Source organism: Urocampus carinirostris, chromosome 1, assembly GCF_059441175.1.
Source record: "Urocampus carinirostris isolate Australia breed hairy pipefish chromosome 1, RoL_Ucar_1.0, whole genome shotgun sequence".
NCBI classification, from domain to species: Eukaryota; Metazoa; Chordata; class Actinopteri; order Syngnathiformes; family Syngnathidae; genus Urocampus; species Urocampus carinirostris.
The window spans coordinates 57740463-57761772 of NC_142349.1; the positions used below are offsets into that span (position 1 = coordinate 57740463).

Sequence of the window (21310 nt, forward strand, 5' to 3'; positions counted from 1 at the left end):
TCAGTTACTTTTTGGAAGAAGTAGTGAGAAATTATAACAAATTCTTTTTTTAAAGTAACATGCCCAACACTGGTTGCAAGAAGATGCCGATAGAAGCTGCTCCTCTCATCCCCGTTAAAGTCAGTGATTTATTTCGGTTAACTATAATATTTATCATGCATGCTATTTAATACTTAGCAACAATGTTATTAATCGCCAAAAAATCTAAGCCTTGCTGACTGCACACATTGCACTTTTTCTCCGTATTTATTCCAAACATATTCTTTCTTCCTTATGTTTAGCGCAGTGTCTGTGTGTGCGTAGGTGAAGTGAGCGCCCGCCAACGGCTGCTGCTGACAGCTGCTTGCTGCTACTCTGCTTGGAGGTGTCATTAAATAAATGGCGCGCTTGTAAACAAGTAGCTGTTACGATGTCTGACCCTCAGCATCAACAAATCTGGGGACAAAATAGCAGAACCTTTCATGAGCCTTTATTTTCTTATAGGGTCAAAAAAGCAAGACTTTACATGACCATTTTATATGAAAAGGTTTCAACAGATGTAAGGCAAGTTACCTTAGCATGTAGCATTTCAAAGCTTATGGAACGCTTCACAAATGAAGAAATCAGTGCTATTTGGTGCTTAAACAACACTAATGCTATATACCGGTAGTGTGTGCCTTTCATAGTTGCTTCGTTAACTAGGTGGTTCTTCTCAGCCAACACTAGCTGGAAACTCCTGTCACAAACTAGCATCTTACTCACCAAAATCTTGTTCTTTGTTAAAAGCTTACGGTGTCTTCTATGCTGAATTCGAGCATGATCTTTTCTAACTAGCTCTTTCTATGCCAAAAAGTAGTAACCTGGAAAGTAGCATCTTCTTTGGTAGAAACAAGCATCATCTTTTTCTGGGCTATAAGCTAATGGTGTCTCCGATGACGTAAGCTAGTATTGTCTTCTTTGCAGGACACAAACTGCTTCATTTTATCCGGAAAACTAACAACAGGCCAGAAGTGGTATTCTTTTTTTTCAAAACTTAGTGTCATATTTTTCACTGAAAGCTAACGTTGTCTGTTCTATGCCTTAAAACTATCATCGTATTCTTTCAGGCAGGACACTACCTACTTGTCTGGTGGTATTGTCTTCTATGCCTGACACTAGTATCATCTTTAAAAAAAATCTACCTTCATCTTCTACTCCTAAAACTAACGTTGTCTTCTTTTGTAATAAAAGCTAACTCTGTTGTTTCCATTGACTAAATTTTGCATATTATTCTACGCCAAAAAAGAGTGTCGTCGTCCTCCAACAAAGAAATAGAATCATCTTTGCCATAACCTAGGATCATCTCCATCTACTCCAGTCTTCTCCATTGGATTTTATACATTTGACTATAAAGGGTTTTATACGATTGACTCATAATGCAATGAAGATTTTCACTGAGTGGGCTTTAGTTGTTCGAAATGCATAATATTTTGCCTGGAGAATTTTGATAACAGGACTCGTGGATTTGCTGACGCAGGACGGCAGGCGGTGTTGTTTTGGGAAGCCAGACATCAAGGCGCTGTGTTCTGAGAACGATGGGCGCAAACAATTCCTCGGCACGCCCATGGGAGGAGCCAAGACGCCATCTTGCGGGGAGACGTGGGCCAATGAGAGAAAGCTAAAGGAAGACAAAAGGGGGCTTCACACAGACTGCAACGTCACTTCTTCAGCCGTCTCAGATGAAATACACTTAGTTCTTCTGTTAGGAAAAATAAATCCACCCCCGTGTGGAAATGTCGGCTTCCGGGTTATTTTTCTCTCAAGGAACGAGTGAGCATAAATTGTTGGATGAATGTAGGTTGTGTTTGCTTAATGGAGTCAGATAACTAATTTGAAACATTTGGTAAACGGTACATTTTGATAATTAATTCCCAACAATTGCAAACTAATTATTTTTTCTATGGCATTGATTTGTGACATATTTTTCTACTATAGATACTAGCAGAATCATTTTTCCTAAACTTAATTTTGTCCTCTTCTGCTCTCAAAGCTAGCTTTTTAAGCATTTAGGCTTAAGATACATAGTCTGTAGCAAAACTCGATATAATCACTAGCATTTATTAGCATTAGCATTAAAAAAGAATGCTGAATCTGGGTTAGAAGATGACACTAGTTTTCAGAATAGAATGAAGCAGCTTGTCTCCTGCGTACAAGAACACAATGCTAGTTTTCATCAGAGATGATGTAAGCTTTTAGCACAGAGAAAGATCCTTGTTTGTGGCAAAGAAGATGCGACTTTCTGGGTTACTAAATGACGCTAGTTTTTCCATGTTGAAGGACTGAGTTTACAACATAAAATAGATCATGCTAGATCCCAGAACAGACAAAAACTTTAGCTTTGAGTAAAGAAGATGGTGCTAGTTTTTGACGCTAGTTTTTGATGTACAAAAAAATAGTTTCCAGGATATAAAAAGACCATGTTAGTTTTTGCCAGAGAAAAACAGCTAGTTATTTTTCTGTACCACGCGCTATTAGCATTAACATTATTTAACCACTAAATCGTACTGATATCTTCATCTATTTAGGGGATGTTGTAGTTCTGGCCTCTGCAGTCCTTTGAGACTTGTGATGAAGCGCTGTAAGAATAAATGAGACTATGGAGCGTTTTGGAAGCTGTTACTGTAATGCTAAGTGCTAAGCTAACTTGAAATCTTGTTGCAGCTATAAGGGACACAAAAGGTCTAATTATCAGTGTAGGAGATTACTCAAGTTTTCAATGAAGAAGACGCCCAAAGAACAAAAATGGCACTTGTTTTCAGTAAAAAAACAAACTAATTCTAGCATATACGTCTTAGACACAGATGAGTGTCTAAAGATACGGTTATATCCGTCATTGTGTACTAAAAAGTGTTTAGAAATACAGTTCTATCCGCCATTGTTCTTTATTTCTGTCCCCACGTGCTTTTGAGAAGCACGTTTATTGCCGACGCTAGCTTAGCGGAATCCCTGCGCATCTGGCCGTGCGCACTTGCTCGAGGCACCAACGGTGCGGTTCAAGACGGGTAAAGATTATAAAGGAAAACGAAGCGGTGACGAATTTACCCGAGATAAAAACGGAGATGAACAGTCACCTGGAAAGACGAGATAGCCGCTCTCTTCAGGATGTTCTGCGCTCGGCGCCAGATTATTGAGCGCTTTCAAGAGGGTTAATCCGTTCTGTGGACGTAAAAATACATCACGTTCGGCCTTGATGGAGCGGAGGGGAACATAATAGGATCCCGTGACCTCGTCTTTCCGTCAAGGCTTCTAATATGTGGTGCAATTTGACGTATTATATACACAGTACAACCCCGGGATAAGGAAATCTGTTGTGAGGTGGAGATTGCAAAGTGAAATTGCTGTATAGTGGGGTATAGAGACTGATGCAAATCAGTGTTTTCTCATTGTCCGTTTCTCCTTGGTAGCGAGGTTGGTTTTCAATAGAAAACATGAAAAAAGATGAGGTGTTAAATTTTTAAAATATTCTGGGCAAATATAATTGTAAATCTATTACAGAGTAAATCGTTTGTATTTTGTTTAACACAAATAAGTTTGCGTATGTGATCTTTAACCCACAAACTGACATTCAGGACTTGAGCTTATCACATCTTCACATGAGCTGAAATTGATGTTACAGTGATAGACCTAACAATGGTACTACAAAGAAAAACACAACTGAAGTTACATTGATACCACTAAATAAATTCCGGACATTTTCAACATCTTTCCTTATGTTTACTATTATGTGTACAGTAATGCTAATTGTAATTCACCCTGGTCAATCCTGGAAGGGGGATTACCACATGTGAGGTCCTTTCTCAAGGTTTCTCTTTTCTCCTCACACTGAGGTTTTTGAGTTTTCCTTGCCCGCATGCTGGTTTAAGATCAGGTAATTGTGTTATTTTGTAACTGTAATCCTGTGCAGTCCTTTGAGACATTTTTGTGATTAAGGGCTATATAAATAAATTTGACTTGACTTGACTTGACTTAAATTACAAATTTATAAATAAAGAAATACTACAATAAACAGTGACATATTTCGATATTACAAAACAAAAACAAAAACTACGGCAATGCAAGGCTAATGCGCCCCGCAGGAACTAAGATAAAACGTTTACATTTGACAACATGAATCTCTTTTGAGGGGTGGATTGCAAAGTGAAAACGCTGACTAGCAGGGAATAGAAACCTATGGTAATCAGCTAATGCATTGCGAACCCCTTGGTCTAACAAAATAGAACATAGTAAGTATTGAATTAATGAAATTTTATTTACATTTTGTATAACGTGACTTAAGCTGGTTGAGTGGAGTAGCGGGTGAATGCATAGGGGGGTGGCGACAGTGATTTAAATCGAAACTGAAATTAAAACTTCCACTTGCAAGATTGCCATGCCCTTAGAATACTTTTTGGCCTGAATCACCCAATACTTAATAACAATACTGATTGTCGATTGGTTATGGCCATGCAATTTGCAGAGGGAAGCAATGTGATCTTTGTATTTGTTGATAATAACAAGCTTTGTTTCTATCATGTTTTTGCTTCTCCCTTTAGCATCACTGAAAGCTTTGGGACCAATAGCAAATACATTAAAAAATACAGTATTGTAAAGCCGACTCACAAACTCTTTACGAAACACACAATACTTAAAAAGCGCCTGGGTTCAAAATGGGACCAACTCAATACTTGGGTCATTTCGACCTGTTTTGTGGATACTTTCACATGAAACAGCCACATTTTTTAAATACCATGACCCAGACTTTATAGTTGGTAAGTTTATACTTTCAAATTAAGAAGAACATACATCAATTGATTTCAAACTTGCAAGGAGAACTGGAGAAGATGCAAAACTCAGAAAATAAATTCCAACCTAAAAGCCCTTTTTCAATTAAACCTCCTAGGTTACAAAAGAAAATACGCCCTATAGGGCATGGAAATAAAAGAACGGCAATGTGATTGGCCAATAGTGACAATGATGTCAGAGCATAACACTGATAAACAATTAAAAACACTGAGGTATAATAGCCAAAATAATGAATTGGCATCCTATGCAATCTCCCTTGGTGTGACCAATATTAAACCAAATTCCCTTTCCTGCTGAATTTTCTTGCATAGAACAATATCAAAAACAATTTTAGGGGGTTGTTACTGCAAAACACAATTCTGTTGGATCAAATAATGTTACATTTTGGGTTGGTCCATTTATGACCCAGACTTGAGTTGTTATAACAAAACGGTTTTAGAGTGACGATTCTGAACTGAATGAGGAGAAAGGCATTGTGGGAGAGTTCAACAGTTGTTGTCGTAGAGTGGGGAAATGCTTTAAAGAGGGGCCAAAAGGATGTTATTCCACACCGTAAAGTGAAAACATCATAACGTGGGGGCGCCGCATCCCGGGGGCTACTGTTTTTACTTTTGATTTGATGTATTCAAATAAATCCAGAAAAGTTAGTATACAGTAGGGCACTGAATACTGATTTAATTCTGTTCACACCTCAATCTATCGGTAATACCTCGGGATTTTTTTTTTTCTGGTCTGGAGGTGGAAAGTAATTCCTCCAAGGTCTAAATCAGCGGCACTCGTCTCTTGGAGCGGCAAATTGCCGTTAACGGGCTGGGCTGCCATTAGCGCCGAGCGGGAAGGTCGTTTTGGACACTTGATATGGATCGGGCTTTTCGGAGCTCAGCCAAAGTGCAGTTCGAGCAGATTCAGGAATGATTGATTAACGTTGCTCTTGGGCGCCACCTGTAGTTGGGAAATTAACTTGGCAGCCGCTTGATATCGGACTGACGTAAATTTTAAGACGATCACTCGTGACTAGGAATGTTAAATAGCACTTTGTTTTTCAAATCAATATCCAGATTTGGAGTAGTCATTGAGATCGATACCACATATATATCGTTAACTTTAGCTGATAATTATCCAGCCAACTATTCGTCCAACTAGCTAAATGGCTAGATAGCTACCTTGCTAGTTAGATGTCTGGAAAGCTGACTAGCTAGCTAGCTAGATATGATAGAAGAATAGAATAGAGTATACCTAATATATTGTCATTGTTACAAAATGGGTTAACATATTGTGACAACGAAATTGGGCATGACACTCCAGTTTCACACATTCACAGTGAGGTAAAAAACCAAGAAGATAAAGGAACAGAGAAGATAAGGTTATAAAACAAGGAGGATAAGGTTATAGTTATAATTTACACAATACTTAAACAAGAAATGTCGGCATGTAGGATATCACATACAGTTTGGTATCGTAAGTGTTGCAATATACATTTGGTGCAAAAATAGTCATCATAGTGCAAAAAAATAGTCAACATTGTGCAAGGTGAGCAGTGAACATAGTGCAGTCAACATGAGCAAGAGACATAAACATGAGTACCATTTTACTTTCGTATGAGGTAGTGTTTTTGCAAGAGTTTTTCAGTTTTTTTGTGCGGTGTCTGTTTAGGGTGGTAATGGCTCTGGGGAAGAAACTGTCTCTGAGTCTGTTTGTTTTTGTTTTGTGTGACCTGTAGCGCTTGCCGGAAGGCAGCAGGTCGAAGAGGTAGTGGCCGGGGTGAGAAAAGTCCTTGATGATGTATTCTGCTCTGCTGAGGAAGCGAGAGCAGGCAATGTCCTCCAGACTGGGCAGTGAGCAACCGACGATTTTCTGGGCTGTTTTGATGACCCTCTGGAGCGTTTTCCTGACATGGCTAGATAGCTAAATAGATAGATCGATAGATGGAAAAGTAGATTATTTGATCACGGTTTACGTATGCCTTAACCGCCTGGGTCGTTCGGGGCACCAATGAGGACGCAACTCTGGACAGCCTTCTCCACTGTTGATGAACCCTAGTCTGTTCTTAGGTCTTGGCAAAGTTGGGACCAGTCCATTCCTAAATGTTGTCAGCCTGGTTCTTTTTCTGTGTCCCTCTCTCCTTGGACTGTGCCCTGTTAAATTATCTTGAAGAGTCCTGATGATCTTGTGATGTGACGATACCACTGAAATTACTGTCAGTTGACAACAATTCTTGGTAGGGTCCAATTTCCCTCAGATGTTGTTGCGCACCATTCGTTTGTCAAGGGCTAAGTAGCTGATGCCTAGGAGTTTCCAGTAGCATTGCATCTCCATAGCTTGAGATTTCTTCTGCTTGATAGCTAGATCAATAGTGAGCCAGATAGCTAGATAGATAGCTAGGTAGGTAGTTAGTTTGCTAGATTACTAGATAGCTGAAGAAATAGCTAGACAGATACTCCATTAGTAAATATTCTAGGTCAGCATATTCACTGAATGCAAAAACAACACATTTATCAATGGCTTTTGACTGTCTCGACACTGCAATACCACATTCTTTCAAACGGATACACAAATTTGGAGTAGTCAATGATATTAAAACAATACCACATATAATCAACATAAGTACATAGGATTCACTTCACTTTTTTAAAAAAAAACACACTTTTTACTGATACTCTTGAATCTCAATATTTGTCCTTTATTAACTTCATGACAATTTGCATCCTTTTATTATTTTTTTTCGTACCTATATTCGTACCATGGGGGGGTCGAGAGGCTCCGTAAGGGGGGGTGCTGGCGCGGTTGACCTTGGGAACTTTTTTTTTTCCCCCAAAAAAATCAAGTGCAATTGCACCTACACTACACTAGGGAGCAATGGCACGGTCATTGCCAGTGTATTTTGTTTCCAATCCGCCTCTGTATAGAATATAGCACAGAGTATGAGCATTAAGTAGTGTAGGCATAAAGTAGAACAGACTCTCAAGTGACCCCAATAAAAAAAAAAATCAACCTGGATGAGGAGACAGGTGAAGAGAGGAAAAAAAAGCGTTTCTTCTTCCGAGGGGGGCCGTGACGGAAAATAATTGAGAAGCACTGAATTATACAAACATTCAGATATCACCCGACCCCATAAAATAAATTGGCTTAATGCCTGTCTTTAAGTGAGCTAGATAGATAGCTAGCTAGACAGACATGTAGATGATAGCCAGGTGGTTAGCAAGATAATTAGCTAGCTAGATAGCTGGATGAATACGTATTAGGAAAATATTCTATTTGTAAATATTGTAGATGCAGTATATTTATGTACAGGGAGAAATCATTACATAATACATAGATAACTTTTCGACACAACCCCACCCATAAAATAAAGTGTCCAATGCCTGTCTTTCGACTCTAATTTAGCTAGATGGCTGGATAGCAAGACAAATAGCTAGTAAGATAAATCACTAGCTAGATAGAAATCTAGACAGCTAGCCGAACAGACGGATGGATGAAATGCCTATATAGTTAGCAAGATAACTAGCTAGCTGGAGAAATACATATTGGGAAACATATTCTGATCGTAAATATCGTAGATGTAGTATATTTATGTACAAGTATAAATCATTACATAATACATAGATAACATTTTGACACAACCCCACACATAAAATAAATCACCCAATGCCTGTCCTTTGACACTAAGTTAGCTAGATAGCTAGACAAATAGCTAGCAAGCTAGCTACACAGCTAAACAGCTAGATAGACAGACATATAGATGATAGCCAGATGGTTAGCAAGATAACTAGTTAGCTGGATAGCTGGATGAATAGATATTAGGAAAAATACTCGGTTTGTAAATATTGCAGATGCAGCATATTTATGTAAAGAAACAAATGAATACATAATACATTGATAACAAACCCCACCCATAAAATAAATTGTCAAATGTCTTCTGATACAATTTTTTGACTAGTGTTGGAATTTAATTATCATAATGTACCATTTACCTAGTTGTTCGAATTAGTTATCTGACTCCATTAACCAAACACAACCTACATTCATACAACAGCGCCTGTCGTTCAGCGTCAGCAAATCCACGAGTCCTGTTATCAAAATTTCCTAGACAAAATATTATGCATTTCAGCCTGCCATAGCATTGAACTAAAGCCCAGTCAGTGAATATCTATTGCATAAAACTCAATTCATGTAAATTTGTGGTCAATCGTATAAAATCCTTTATAGTCAAATGTATAAGATCCTTTACTAGATAGCTAGCTTGAGAGATAGATACTTTCTTAGTGAATATTACGGGTATATACATGTACGAGTGTAAATATTTTGGCAAAAACAACTCATTTATGATTGGCTTTTGACTGGCTCAACGCAGTAAAAATGTACGTCTTACGGTACAATACGTGAAAAAAAACTAACAACACGATATTGCATGTTCAGGAGATTAATCAGGACTACGATAATCTCTTGAGTTAAATACAAGCATGCAAAGTGATCTAAATACATGTGTAAATGGCATGTGAGTGAACGATGAACGTGAACACATTTCGTCAAAGCTCGTTGTGGCATTTATAAACCGTGACTTGGAGTTTAATGAGCTGCACACCCATTTCACCTTTTTTCCGCGAACGTTAGGCCTCAACGGGCGCTCTTATGCATTCGTTCGTCTCAAAGAGGCGTCAAGTACGTGCATGAAACAAGGACGGAGGGATTGTGTCTGGCTCAAGGGGGCTTCCCTGTACTCAGCCGGGACTCAAGAGAGTGCCGGATTAGCTAGCTAGCATGTACGTGCATGGAGGGACAGTGAAGATGACATATTTTGTTTTATTAAACATCCAAACATAAATCATTTCATGTAGTTTCTAGATTGTGTTTAATGTCTTCATTGCATTTAATGGGTGTAGCACTATTTGCCGTCAGGTTCCGGCATGGTCAGAAAAGGGGATCCCATAAATCAGGGTTGCGAAAACCTTTGGAGTTGCGGGCGGCATTGGGTCCAAAAATTTGGCAAAGGGGCCGGGAGGAAAATAAAATCTACCGACACAGTCCTGAATCTGATACCTCTGCAATACACGAGGGTAAAAAGATCATCTCTATTTTGGGGCATTTTTTTAAAAATCCTTCTTTTTTTTTGCACATTCCATTCAGGCAAAAATTTTGAAAATGGCCATCTATATGGAGTCCTTCTAGAATAGCATCAACAACGTGCATTTATGAAAAAACAATCATGAAGCCTCTTACAAGTACATGCAATGTCTGTGAATAAATCATTTGATGAAATTGGTATTGAAATGCTCATAATTCAAGAAAAACAATAAATAATGTATCTTCTTAAAGCACTAATATACACTCATATGCATTGAAAAAGTCAGAATGCAATACAGCCAGCTTAGAACTTTTGTTTTCATTAAATTTAAATATTTTGATAAATGAAGTAAAGACATGGTCAAATAGCATATGGAAAAAAGAAAAATGTAGCTAGCTATTTGAATGTTAGGGACACCGGGGACAAGATTGGCATCAAATTAACATGTTACTATTATCAGAACTTTTTTAAAAAAACATTTATACATACGTTATCATCGTTATGTATTTAACATTACAGACAGCCATGATTGTATTTCTTGATTCATAACTTCTCTATTATTTCAGTCATTTCATAACTTAGTCATTCATTTAGTCCTAATTAACCACATTTTTCTGTTGCAATTGTAAGGGTTCTTCATTTTTTTAATTGTGTTTTTGTTGTTGTTATCAGGTGTGGCTTGGGCTCGTCATATCGGTTCCTGCTAGAACTAGTTCAGATAAAGGATTTTTAGATTTCAGCTTATTCTTCTATTCTATCTACCCTGGTCTTATCCCTCGAGAGGGGTGACCGACAGCAACACAAACACATACACAAAAACAAAATAAAAATAAAAAAGGAAAAAGTAGCAAAAACACACAAAAAAAAAATTGACCACGGCCAACCCAAATGCCAAAATGCCTCAACACCCAAACAAGTTGAGCACCAGTGGACGCTTATTCTTAGTTTTGTTTTTTACTCAGCCTTAGGACCTCACTCTCAGTATACAAGTAGTTCTCAGCCAATTTTGAGTGCACACTCATCAATCCTATAGCCCCTCTCTTGTATCTTACTGGTGCTCAGAATATTCTGTAATAAAATTTTAAAAACTGCTCATCTCAGCTTTCATTCTGACTGTCTCATGCATGGACCTGCTCCCTCATATCTTTCAGATTTATTTTCGCTCCATGTTCCGGTCCGGAGCCTTCACTCTGAAAATGCTGTTCTACAAGTGATCCCAAGAGCTAAGAAGCGAACCACAGGTTCAGGAGCATTTTCTATTCGGGCCCTGACACTGTGGGATGCTCTGCCCCCTGAGATTTGATCTGCAACCTCAGTGGAACCGTTTAAATCTTAGCTTAAAACACACTTCTATTCTATAGCTTATGAATAACCTATATTTCCTGTTGACGATATATGCGTATTAATTGTTTTTGCAACATCTGTTGCAGCCTGGTCATCCCTGAAGGGGGATTAACTCATGTGTGGTCCCTTCTCAATGTTTTTTAACTTTCTTCATTCTGAGGTTTTTGAGTTTTTCTTTTCCCTCATGTATGTTTTAGATCAGGGGATGGTGTAATCTAACTGACATAAATGTGTTGTGGTGAGGGTGGACCCCTTAAGCACTATTATTATAGGGGCACCATTTCCTGTGGTGTGTTTTGGGCAAGTACAGTCTGGTGGTGCCCATCCCTCTCCAGGCCAACAAATGTTTCCACAGTATACACACAACAAATGAGCCTGATGATGAATAGTAATAGATAATAAATGTATAACTAACAAATAAATGACGTGAATATTTAAATCTAATATTCAGGCAGTAATTAACTTCATTGTGCCCAACTGTTCCAAGGACTTTAATCCCGGTTTTCTCAAACAAGAACGTTTCTTTATAGACACAAACGAAAGTTGGTCAGAGGTATGTCAACAAAATTAAGAACGAGTGTGAAGGAACTTTTTTGTTTCAAGTTTTACACGTTATATTATCAGAGAGTAAACCAACCAACCAAGGTGAAGGATGGGATAAGAAAAAACCCTCAGAAACTGCCAAATATTTATCGTGAGTAAAACAATGTGATCATTTCTAAATGGATTAATAAATGTTATGACTGTCAAGACCAGGACGGAGACAGGACCGACTTGCGTTGCGTTTCTCACAAGCCTTTATTGGAAGGAAGAGAAAGGGCTGCGCTCACGATCCGATGTTCGCTGGACGCGAGAAGCAAGTCGCTCTGGTACTCTGATTGCGCTCTGAACGCGGAAATTGATCTTCCCTTGGGAACGATGGCGGTGTCAGCGACGGAAAAGCGGGTCGGTAGCCGTGACAGGAAAGTAAAAACGTGGTCGGGGTCGGAAGCGAGTCGTAAGCCAAAAAAGGAGAGAGAAGACTTAGTCGGGGACAAAAAGAGGTCGGAAGCCGGGACGAGACAGCAGACGTGGTCAGGATCAAAAACTGGTCGAAGCCGGGGACTGACGGGAGCAAAAAACGGGACAGGTGGGAGACAGGGTCGAAAAATGCTTGCCTAGTGTGCACTGGGGTTCGCAGACGGACTGACAAAAGGGGACAGACGGGACTAGGTTCAAATACTGATCGGGAGCCAATCAGAACCCGCGGCAGTTGGCGCCAAAAGAGCGGGCACAGCTGAGTCACATCAGTAATCATGACAATGACGTAAAATATCATAATTTGTGTATATGACCGATAGAAGAAGCATCCAGTTATTTTGGGGACGGGTCTATTTTAAACCTTTGGCTTCAACCGGTCATTTGTACTTTCTTTCTAGATGATTTGTTCATTATTTTATATGTTTGTTGAAACATGACTGAAAAGGAAAAAAAATCAACCAGAGAATACAAAAACTAGTCTTTATTGTCATAGATCACAACATAGTGGACCTTGTTTACAGTGAGACGAGAGGAATTAGAATACTTGGAATAACTTGGCTGATTTTAAATTCTATTTAATTCAATACATAGGCAGATAGTGATTTGTTTTGACGATTCAAATGCCTCACATGGAGAAAATAGAAGATGAGCCCATTTTTTTTCCAAGCAACCAAGCTCAGGCAAATAAATAAATAAAAAGAATCCGCAGCAGCGTGAGCATATTGCTCGTGCAGCCTTTGATCCTCCCGTTAGATGTTTTGCGCATGCGCCCGAGAAGAACGCCATAATCCACGCTCTCGCCTCCTCACGTGTGCTCCACTGCTCTACTTTTTTCCCGGTTGGGTCTGTGGGAGGCAAGGTTGTTCGGGCCAACTCCCGCCCGTTCTCTTCCTCCGTCACGCGCGCAAAACTAAATTCGCCCACGGTTGCAACGCACACACGCAGAGTGATGGTGCATGTGAAAAAGAAAAAAAAAACTACAAAAGCACTGATGTAAAAATAGACTTGCGCTGTTAATATTAATTACGCTCTAACTGATCCGCAGACTCCACCCCAGGGGATGCTGAGAATGTTGCACTCTTGCCTTCTATTCCTTATCCCCTTCATGCAAAACACCGGAAGAATAACATGTAACGACAACAAAATACCTATAAACATACCAAAAAGTGCAGCACAGTCTAAAATGATACATAAGGTTCTGTGTGGTAGGAAAAAATATACACAGTGATCTCTCAGTTCACGGATCCCTTAACAGCCTTGGTCGTGGGGGCACCACTTCCTGTTGTGTGTCATGGGGCAAATACAGCCTGGCGGGACCTATCCCTCTTCAGGCCGTTTTGGGGGAAGGGTTTTCTAAAAAGAATAAAGGGTATTCCATGCAAGAATTTACCAAGAATCTGAAGATCTCCTTCAATGTTGTGTACTACTCCCTTCAGAGAACAGCACAAACAGGCAATGACCAGAGTAGAAAGAGAAGTGGAAGGCCCCGTTGCACAACCAAGCAAGAGGACGAGTACTTTAGCGTCTCTATTTTGAGAATGGACACATTACAGGTCTTCACTAGCAGCTTCGTTAAATAGAACCCGCATAACACCAGCGTCTACCTCTATAGCGCAGACACGAACCCGAGATGCAAGCCTTCAAGGAAGAGTGGCATAGAAAAAGCCATATCTGAGACTGGCCACAGACATTTGACAACTAATTTGATGAATACAATTAATGTTTTATGGAAAAACACCAAATTGTCTGGGTGACCCTAAATATGAATAAAACATGTACCTAAATAAAGGCTATTATTTGAATGGGTAGATAACAGTTTGATGGCGGACACTCTTACACCGTTCTCGTATTTCACAATTATTTTCTTCAACTCGATCGTTGCTATTTACCTCTTTTCCTTCCCCTTATCACCAACTCTCTTAAGACCCCTTATTATCGGCAATAAAAGCAATAAAAGGAACCAATTCTGTAGAAATTCTCTACTTTCGGCCATACGTCTGGCTGTGTTCTGGTTCGCAGCTCGAAGACTTAAGCGAAAATAATATTCTTTCTTTTTGGTCGATTACCATTTTGATTGAATAGAGTCTTTTGAGTACCAAGGTATTGCTGTATAGCGTAGCACAATCCGTTTACTTATGCAAATAGAAAGTTTATTTTATCCAGGATATTTTGATTTTGCAAAGCACTGTGGGACTTGTAGTATAGAGACAATTGATTCACCAGTGTTTTCCATACCATAGGAAGATTCTGGCAGGCTACCAGGGATTAATTAGTCCCACCAGAGTCTCATAAACTTGTATTATTAAAAATACATTACACTGTATTGTGTTTTCAGACATATCATATTTAATGGTGTATATCGCACACTTGTGCATAACGTGCACCCCTAATTTTCGGTATAAAATCTTACCTCACTTTTTTTAGCTCAAACTTTGCTGTTGGATGGAACAGGAATTGAACTTGGGTCACAGCGGCGAGAGCACTAAATTCTAACCACTAGGGTACCAGTAGAATAGATGACAAACAAAAAAGGAGTAGATTTTATTTCATTATCATACTATCATTAGTCATGGTACTAGAAACAAATTCCGTGGTGCTTTTCACATGTTACGACAATAAATGTATTGCTTACAATGCTTAGAATAGAAGAATAGGAGGGGATACATTAATCATAGATCAACCTTATTGATTTTGATCGAAGAATTTAAAATGTACAGGACTTTCTCCCCTCTGACCCTTCTAGACTGTCCACCCACCAGGGTCTCACAAAATGGGAAACACTGATCCACGCAAACACTGGCTTTTTCACCGAAAAATGTAAATGTAAATGGTCTGCATTTATATAGCGCTTTCCAAGTCAATGAAGACCTCCCAAAGCGCTTTACAATGTGCTTCACACTTTTCCCTTTTACACACTAACTAACCGATCGCAGCAAGAAAACTACCTGCTATCGGGGGCATTAGGGACTTAGTGTCTTGCCCAAGGACACTTCGACATAAAACTCAGAGGAGCCGGGAATTGAACCTGCGACCTCTTGATCCTGAGCAAATGCCGCCCCATCCAGCTCAACCCACGTGATCCCGAGGTGTTCCCAAGCCAGGCTAGGGACATAGTCTCTCCAGTGTTTCCTGGGTTGTCCCCAAGGCCTCCTGCGGGTTGGACATGCCTGGAAACCTCTCAAGGGAGGCAAACAGGAGGCATCCTCATCAGATGCGCGAGCAAAAAAGCTTCATGTGTATTGGTTGTTTTCTCCAGGACATTTTGACTTCTTTTTCCAGCTGCACAATGAATTTGCAAAAGTTGTGTCCATCCACCTATAGTGTAACTCTATACTTTTGGCAAGCCGTGTACTTTTGCAACTTGTAAATACACACGACACATAAATAGGCCACACTTCTGGAGCGAACAAGGACGGTAATATCGTTAATTTTTGTGAGGGACATGAATGACGTCATTCTTAATTTAATGTCAAATTTAAATGTGGGAACATTATCCATTTGCGTGATGACGGATCCCTGTAATCATCACCGAGGGAAACCGCTAAATGGAGAGGGAATACTACATTCATATATGAAATTTAATTGAAATGTCATGTATACAAATTATATACTATCCCTTCTTTGTGTCATTGTCACTTTATATAAATAAATAACAATCCAATGATTATTATTTGTAGATTCATTTAGGCAAGCGAAAACAAACATGTGAAACTGGTCACAAAGAGAATGAAGTGGATTGAGTTAATCCACTTTCAACTGGTACAAAAGGTTCAAACGCCAGATGGAGCCTGGGAAAAGAATGAATTATATATATATATATATAATCAGATGTGTCCAGTTCTAGGATTATTTCGATAAATAAGGACTAAAATGCTACACATAAAAAATAAAAATGAATTACTAAATGTATTCAAAGACAAAGGAAATAATGCACAACATGATTTAAAATGTGTGGTTTTTTTATTTAATTTATTCTTTATTTTTTAATTGTTCTAAAATAATCAGGTTGAATGTTTATAAACTTAATAATAACCTCATGCAAAGGTAGTGGAAGGGGTTAAATTCCTTTCTAGTTGTAGTTTTCAGAAAATTAACAGTAGTCCAACAAAGTTATAACTTAGAATCTAATAATTTTGATAATACAAAGAAAAAATTCAGAATTTGACAAATTCCGGCAGGCGTTCCAGCCAGGCGACAACTAAAGAGACAGTGTGTAATCATACACTACTTGAGGTCGTTGTCACTTAGAATTGGGCTGAAACCTGTGTATTCGAAGAAGCCACACTATGGTAGCCCGAATGATAGCATTTTATAAAATTTGTCAGCGTACTTTCATATTTTTTTACAAGACCAAAGATGGATTACACCGCTGCGATAACAGACCGAGTAAGCTGGGTACACCCGCAGAGGCTGAAAAGAGTTCATAGTTGAAGTTGGTCAGAACTGGTGGAAGTGGCTTACTTTAGCGTCTAGCAGCAGATGCTACTAAAAAGACAAAAAAAAAAATCAAAATTAGTGAGAGAGACAGAGAAAATCGCTGGAGTTGGTCAGAGCTGGTAAACTGGCTGATTCTGGAGAAGCTACAAAAAAAAGGTCCTTATAAGATTGCGAGAGCAAATCAGAATTTGTCAAGCGTCTGGACCCGGAACCATGGAACTCAGTGACGTTTACTTGCATGAGCAGTTGTGGAAAGTAAGTGACCCTAAACAATGAAACAGTAGCAGCTAATAATAACATTGGAGGGTAGCAGCGAGAGGTAACCTGCAGCTAAGTGGCTGGAGAAAGAAACAGTGGAAAAAAAGTTGCTTCTTGTCATCCTTTCGGTCTCTTTCCATCTTTGTCCTTCATACTTTTTCTTTCTTACTCTCTCTGTTCCTTTTTCACTTTCTTGTTCTCTCTCCCTCTTGCTAAAAATGAATGAATCATACTTAATTTCAAATATGATGAATACAGAAATAAAACTACAAGTAAAAAAAGACAATAAACAAAAACTAAGTTAGCGTAACATGTCTGAAAAGGAATAGGAAGAAGTATGTTCTTATTTAATCCTTTCTTCCTGTCTCCCCTCTTTCTCTTACTCTTTATTCATCTCTCTCTCTCTCTCTCTCTCTCTCTCTCTCTCTCTCTCTCTCTCTCTCTCTTCTACCTCCCTTCTCTCCCCATATATTTTTCCCCTTTCTCTGAAACTCTTTCTCTCTTGCTCTCTCTTTCTTTTTCCCTTTCAAACATATAAAAACAGAAATAAAATTACAAGTAAATAAAGACAATAAACAAAAACTAAGTTAACGTAACATGTTTGAAAAGGAATAGGAAGAAGTATGTGCTTATTCGATCCATTCTTCCAGTCTTTTTTTGTCTGTCTCTCTCTCTCTCTCTCCCTCTCCTTCTTTTTTCCTCTTACTTTCTACCAGTCTTTCTCTCTTTTTTCTACCGACCTACTATCCCCATACACTTCCCTCTCTCTCTGAATCCCTTTCTCTCTTTCACTTTTCTCTGTTTTTTTCTCTATTTTTGTCTTTTGCTCTTTGTCTCGTTTTTTCTCTTGGTCTTTCTCCTTTTTTTCTCAGTCTTTATTACACTTGCTCTCCCTTTCTTTTTCTGTCTTTCTCTTTTATGTCTCTTTCTCCCTCTCCAGTCTTTCTATTACTCTTTCCTGTTCTCTCTATCTCTTTATCTCCCTATTTCTCTCCCTCTTTCTCTCAATCCCTCTATTTTCCTCTCTCTTTCCATCTCTCGCTCTCCTTCTTTCTCCATTTTTATGTAGGTCTGCTTCACGCCTACGTATGCTTTCCGCAGTCACGATTCAAGCTTTTTTCCAAGCGTTTTATTTTTTTGTAAATCAGTGCATCTGACTCAGATAAGAGGAAAGTGGGTATGGGGGGACCAAAAAGGGGGATGGGCAGAGAATGGGGGGGTGTTGGTTGAAGTAAAAAAAAAAGAAAAAAAAGCTTGACGGAGCAGAAAAGAAACTAAGAAGTCCACGTGAATCGTAAAAAGTTGGACGGACAGTCTTTATAAATGAGCTTTTTAACATTTTTCGCTAACAAAAGCACTCCTGATTTCCATTTCACACCGTACAAGAGATAACAGCATTTTTGTCATCGCGTTCATTTTTCTCCGGCAGCTGAAAACGTTTTCAAGGGCAAAACAGAGGCTGCATACAGAATCTGGCGTAAAAGGTGCGCCAGGGTGCAAAATTGATCTCACAGCCCGACTGTGAATCATCTCTGCCGTTGCTATGGGAACTATCTGCGGATATCGTCAACACTTTTAATTGCTAACTTTTTTAGCGGGGAAGAAGCTTCTGATAAAGCTTTAAAGCCCTAGTGTGAATTATATAGGGACCCCTAGTGGTGTAAAAATATGGCACTAAAATTAAATAATAATATAAGCAAAAACATGTGATCTTATGAATATGATTTTTTTAAATACTCATAAATGTTTAATTAGATTACACAACTATGAACGTAGCAGATAGATCGGAACGCAGAAGTGGCACTTCCGTGTCGAGCGAAGGCAGTGTCGAGAGCGAGAAAAAACAGGTTGACGGTGGGGGAAAAATTATAAACGGGTCCAGAAAAGAGGTCGGCAGCGGGAATCAGACGGAAAACAGGGCAGGATAGAATCAAGAGACACAAAAGCTTGCGTAGCGTGTAGCGTAGGTTTGCAGATGATCCGACAAATGTTGACAGGAAGGCGGGGGTTTAAAAAAGAGGAAGCAGGCAATCATTGTCCGCGGCTTTTGGCGCTAACGGAGCAGACTCAGGTGCCCCGCATCAGTAATCACGACAAGTTGTTCCTGCTTCGTCCTTAAGTATTACTTGCCTTCCACAGCTGAGCCCCATGGTTCAGATGTCTGCTGCTTGCCATCTTCAACTTTTGCTTGTTTTCTTTTCTAGCCACTCATGTAAGCCACTTGGCTGCATGCTATAGCGCGATGCTAGTCGCTAATGTTGTTGTTACTTGTTCTGAGTAAATGAAATGAAATGAAATGAAATGATCTGCATTTATATAGCGCTTTTCAAGTCAATGACTTCCCAAAGCGCTTTACATTGTGCTTCACATTTCCCAATAGCGGCCGTGCAGCCATGTAAGGCGCTAACCTGCTTATTGGGGGTATTAGGGGTTCAGTGTCTTACCCAAGGACACTTCGACATGTAACACGGACGAGCCGGGATTCGAACTGCGATCTCTTGATCCCAAGACGAGCGCTCTACCTCCTGAGCCACTGCCGCCCCCACCAATGAACTTGCCTCTTTTTTCCGTTTCATCCAAGCGAACGCCATGATTCAAGCATCAAGAGCAGATTTATTTGTTCAGTTTCCTTCTCTAGTCACTCGTTTTGGCCACTTGCCTGCAGGCTATAGCTCACTGGTACCCTCTATTGTTATTGTTAATGAAGACAAAACGACACTTGCGATGTCCCGCCGCTTTTCTTTTCCTGGACCAGACACAGTATTCGAACTTTGAAAAAAAATAGAGCTAGAGAGAAGCAATTGAGGACATATAGTACAAAGTTTCAAAATAAATAAAATCAGAGTGCACTCTGGTCCAGTCGATGGGACACGCCTCCCTACCAAGATGCTAGGAGTGCGCTCGCCTCAATAGGCATCGAAATTTGTTGACCACAGCTTAAATAGGAAAGGGAAAATTGAACATGAGACTTCAACAGGCAAAGAAAGGAACTTACAAACTATTCAAGAGCCCTTTGTTAAAACTGGTTGCAGCTGTATTTTGAAGGTTGTATGAGAAGGGCGGAAGACCATCACTGGGAAAGTACTGATAAGAAAGGATACAGCAAGCAAATACTTCATTCAAATATGTGGATGAACATAAGTGCATTTATAACAACTAAAGGAGTAATACTATTATTGAAGTAATGCTGTTATTTTTAAATAATAAACTTAATATCACTGGAAAACTCATGTTATGGTGACACCATACTCAGTGACCAATTTTAATAATCTAACATTAGCTAGCCCTACTTCGTTCTTCAGTTTTTCTTGATGACTACAGCAGGTCATGTAAGCAAACCTAGCAGATTTCTGTAATCCAAAGTCCCAACGAATTACAAATGAAATATTCCACTACCTTTCTTAGAAGCTTCTTCCGTTAGCTGCTAAAGTTGGTCACTTACATAAGCTCAGACCAACCCCAGATATTGGCTCTTTTCAGCCGCTACGAGTGTATCCAGCTCTTTTGGTCTTTTGTTATCGCTCGCTGGTATTAACAGCACATTTTATGTCCTGTTGCGAGCTGAAAGTTCATCATAGCTCACAAAAAAAAATCATGGGAGAAGGGTTCCGAATTTTGAGAAGTGGTATTCTTTAGGCATCCGTGATGTGTCCTCCTCATTCTCCGACTTTTAACTCCAACTATTAACTCTTTTCAGGCTCTTCTGGTATCCCACGCCTGCTTAGTCTGTTGTTTTTGCTGGCGGTGAATTTAATCCTTATTCATGCAACAAAATATGCTGCTAAATTTTGCAAAAGGCTAGTCTTCTGGGGTCCATAGTGTTTTCTTTGAATGCACATACTCCAGCTCTATTCTCAACTACAATTACCTCTAGCGGTGAATTCTTATAAACTGTCGCTTTAGGCAATTTTTCTCTACTACTTTTCAACTTTAATATTCAAGCCCTATACTTCCATTATATCCGGCAAGTAGGTCACAATCTTTTCGATTTATACCCTATGAATAAATATCAGCTGAACTTCTCCCTGGTAAAAGGCTCCAAAAAATGACTCACTTGCTTTTGACCTCTGTTGCACTTTTGCTTTTACCGCAATTACAAATTCAGTCGACGTACTTGAGTCAGCGAAAAATCGGCGGTGAACTTTAAACTCTCAGCTCAAACTCTCAAGCGATTCAATTATCTTCAACTTAGTGCATTGTTATTATAGAGTTGTTATGTCAAGTTACTCTTTACTGGTGTAGTAGTTTTTATTTTATTCATAGTTCTATCTATCTATATATTATATATTAGATATCTATCTATACATACATATATTATATATACATATACTGGACTGTCTCAGAAAATTAGAATATTGTGATAAAGTTCTTTATTTTCTGTAATGCAAT

General features: G+C 39.1%; 1 long non-coding RNA gene across 1 annotated transcript in view; it reads right to left on the minus strand.

Moving 5' to 3' along the window:
- Positions 1-1114: 1114 nt before the first annotated feature.
- The window catches only part of LOC148376360 (uncharacterized), a 66841-nt gene continuing 46645 nt past the window's right edge, over positions 1115-21310 (minus strand). Inside the window, exons 2-3 of the long non-coding RNA XR_015847078.1 lie at positions 3090-3174; positions 1115-1636 (exon numbers count right to left, since the gene is read on the minus strand). This is a non-coding gene — a long non-coding RNA (uncharacterized LOC148376360). The remainder of the gene's footprint in view (positions 1637-3089; positions 3175-21310) is intronic.